Here is a 4,367-nt window from a genome sequence, read left to right as displayed (position 1 = left end):
TTGTGCCAGAGAGAAATCTTGTATGTGCACAGTGTTGTGAAAAAGTTTTACAAATATTTATTTCTTTTTCACATTTTCAATAGTCATTTTCAATATTTGAAGTTGCAAAGTGACACGCTGTGAGCTTGTAGATCGACTATTTTATTCGGGACCCCCTGGAACCCCTTCAAGGACCCCTGGGACCCCACTTTGTGAATCCCTGATCTAAAGTGTACACACAGAGCAGCGGAGGCTCAATTTTCGATTCACACGTGTTGACATGGGTGCTTCCTGTGAAGTAGAGTGTTTTGGTCAATATAAATCATGTGGCCTTAACCTCTTAAAGCCTACTTTTCCGTATACAGCAAATAGTGAAAAAAGCCTATAATGACAGGGCCAAGATAGGGATGTCAGGGGTTAATGTGGTTAATGGCCCATAATAACATTCATGAATCGTCTCTGACGTTTGCTAAGTGTAAAGGCACAGAATTGCTGTGGACTCTGCAGCAATTCTATGCAGCAGGACTTGACAAAATTGTGTAATTCCTCTACATACAGTAGTAGACGAATTACATAAAGACAGTGGTGGAAAAAAGTACTCAAATGTTTTACTTAAGTAAAAGTATCAATAGTGCAATGTAGAAGTACTCTGAAGTCCGGAATTCAAAATTTACTTGAGTAAAAGTACAAAAGTATTGGTATCAAAATGTACTTAAAGTACCAAAAGTAAAAGTACTCAAATGTTTGAAAATAACAGATCTACAAACTCACAATGCGTCGCATCGTGGCGCGTAGTGAGCTTGTAGATCGGCTATTTTCAAATAGCCCAAGTATAAAATATAGCTAAAGTGGTTAATGTGTGTTTTATACCTGCAAAGTAACTAGTAACTAGACGGGTCGCAATTCTGGGAAATTGCAAAGTGTGGTTGCGCCGACGCCGGTCGCAGGTCGCCGCCGCCGGGACTTGAGGAATACACTTGGAGGAATACCGTCGGAGGCCGCGCAACGTGCCATTCGAATTTGGTGCTGATTGGATCCTGCGTTCGTGATACATGGCGTTTTGATTTTAAGAAATAGGCCCCTCCCACTAAATAAATAGGCCCCTCCCACAAATGTAGCGGGCCAATGACATCGTCTTGTAACTCCTGAGATCACCTGCTTTTCATTTTGAGAGGAGTGATCCCCCCAAAAATCATGTTTTTGCATCAAACGGTTACGTTTTGCGCAGTTGTGGCGCCCCCTATGAATCAAAGTGGAAATGCTTTTGGTGATTTGTTGAGTAAACCACCCTCGACATGTGATTTAAATTTGGGATCGATTGGACGTTTTGTTTGTGATTTTTGGCATTTTTGGTAAAACGGGCCCCTCCCACTAACTTTGGAAGCCATTTACGGACGAACGGTAAGGACTATTATAATGCCGTTTGGGTATATTTATCGCATGGGTCCATAGATGACCTGTACCGATTTGTGTGAGATTTGGACCAAATTTGTAGGAAAAGGAGCAAAAAGCGTGTTTTGAAGAAAAGTCAAAATGGCGGAAAATCTATCCAGACGCAAATGGGCGTGGCCTATATGGGGAGTTGCGTCATGACCCAAGAAATCCAAGGAAAAAAAGATTTTTATTCTATGACCTACGGTTCAAGAGTTATAGGCAAAAACGTAAAGGGGGCTGTTATAGCGCCACCATGAGGCCAACTGGTGTAATTCTTTTTTTAATAATTTCGGACTAAATCATAAACCTCCCCTCCAAATCTGGTAACTCTAGCTCTTACGGTATTTGAGGAAAAAAAAACTTGAATTTGAGTTTTTTCACTTTTCCATTAAAGTGGATGGGGAAATTTAATGCACTAATAAATCAATATCAATAAAACTATGCAACCAATCTCTTAGCAAAATACAAGCACACGATTCCCGGTGAAGCCGGTCATTTTGACATATGGCACTAAATTGGGAAAAATAAACTGTGGGAGGAGTAGCACGGCAAACTATTGTTTATATAGAATAATAAAGAGTATAGAGTACTATAGTCTGGTTGCCCTGTTAGGGCAACCACACTAACTAAAGTTTTCAAATAATTGTAGTGGAGTAAAAGTGCAATATTTGCCTCTGAGATGTAGTGGAGTAGAAGTAAAAGTATAGAAAATTGGAAATACTCCAGTGAAGTAAAAGTACCTCAAAATTTTACTTAAGTACAGCACTTGTACATGTACTCAGTTACTTTACACCACTGCATGAAGACGCATTGTCACACATCATGGATCTAATGACTGACACAACACCTCTGCTGTGGGCGCCGATGGCCAAGCGGATAAGGCGCGTGATGAGGTTTTGATGCCTGCCTGACAGCGTTCGGCCCAGGTTCGATTGCATGTCACTCCCAGACCCTCTCCACTGTTTTCTGTCTCTTTCCACTGTCCTATCAAAAATAAAGGAGAAAATCCCCAAAACAAATCTTAAAGGGATAGTTCACCCCCAAAATGAATCAATTAGTCACGCCATGGAGACTTGAATTCATGGATATATTTTTGTTTTCGTCACATTCTTAAGCCAATCATTTGATGACCGGCAGCAGTTCCGGTAGGAGACACAAAGAGTCTCCTTTGTGACCGGAACCGCTGGCTATCGGTCCGCTGGTCATCAAATTATTGGTTTAGGAATGTGACAAAAATATATATATATCCTTGAATTCAAGTCAATTAAATTTTTTTGGGGTCAACTATCCCTTTAAAAAAAACTACACCACAGCTGCAAAAAAGTAACACATATTTATTTTTTTGTGACGTGCAAATAATATAATTCATAGCATCTTATATTTCCAAGACATGTCAGCTATCAATATATTGACTTGATAGTGGACATTGCCACATGACCCAGAGGGTGATAGATATTAATAACCATGAAAGCTGCAGGACATTGATTGGCACACTCTCTGCAGCTTGTGATCTATATGAAGAGCCTCTCAGGTCCATGACAGGGACTCAGACAGAGGTCAATGATATTGTGGTTAAAGGTCAACCAGACCAGTGGTTCTCAAAACACTTTCATATACCAATGAATAGGAAATTAAAGTATACTATGTTGGTTCCATTGATCCAAGCAACACAATCGATTGATCATTAATTAACCCATTAAGACCTGAGGCTGATTCTACAAATGTCTTCTAAATCAGAAACAGTTTTCTGGAGAAAAAAACAAACGTATGTTTCTATATCTAGTGGTGCTCAACCCTTTTCATGTAAAAATGTATTTGTATTTGGCCACGGACCCCCATCTCAAAATATTTAGTTCCAGGTCCCCAGAAGCAAAGATTTGAGTTAAAAATGTTCGCTTAAAGGACATTATATTGAAAGATTTGCAAAAAATGTTCAACTTCATCTTCAAAGATAGCAGATCTACAAATAGCGATGCACGAAGTGACGAGCTATGAGCAGCTTGTATATCTGCTATCTTTGAAAAGCCAACTAATATGCTATATAAAGATCTAAAATCTAAAATGACACGCTTTCCCGGTTTTATAAATGGCATTAAAATAAACGTGCTCTGAAAATGCACGCAGCCCACCCATATGGCCACTTATGGGCAAGCCGTGTTACGTGGTCAATTCTTTGACACTTTTACTCCACAACAGTTATTGGAAAACTTGTTACGAGTTACTTTAGATTTAGATTATTAATACAAAACGTTGATTAACCAATTAACCCATTTTATACTCCAACACAAGCTTGTAGATCAGCTATTTTCAAAAGAGTTTGACAAGTTGTGTACTTTTACTTTGGTACTTTATGTATTTTTGATGCCAATGCTTTTTGTAAATTTACGAGATTATAAATTCTGAATGCAGTATGTAACAGAAGAATTTCTATATTGTGGTATTGCTACTACAATTACACATACAGTATGAGTAATTCTTCCAGCACTGTATGGAACCCAAATCACACGTCACTCCACTTAGCATATAGCCTGTGTGTTTCGCTCATACAAGGGCTAATTATTCCCAATAAAACATAAACCCTCTTGTCTGGCGAATACTCAATGAAAGCAGTTTGATGCAACAGCATGATATATGTACCACGTCTCATTTTGTGACAGTGTCAACAGGAAAACAGGAGTTTCTCATTTCACTGGTATATACACACATGCAGGGCCTTCATGTGTGTGTGTGTGTGTGTGTGCGCGTGTGTGTGTGTGTGTGTGTGTGTGTGTGTGTGTGTGTGTGTGTGTGTGTGTGTGCGTGCGTGCGTGCGTGCGTGCGTGCGTGCGTGTGTGTGTGTGCGTGTGCGTGTGTGGTTATCAGCTTGGTAAGGCGATGCGCGGCTTCAGCGGTAACGCGAGATTGTGCTGTCAGATCACTAAACGCTGCCTTTGTTGTCGTCTCCCCCCTTTCTA

The sequence above is a fragment of the Gymnoscopelus braueri genome (genome assembly GCF_963280865.1).
Source record: "Gymnoscopelus braueri genome assembly, chromosome: 13".
In the NCBI taxonomy this organism is placed as follows: domain Eukaryota; kingdom Metazoa; phylum Chordata; class Actinopteri; order Myctophiformes; family Myctophidae; genus Gymnoscopelus; species Gymnoscopelus braueri.
This window is presented reverse-complemented; position numbering follows the sequence as displayed.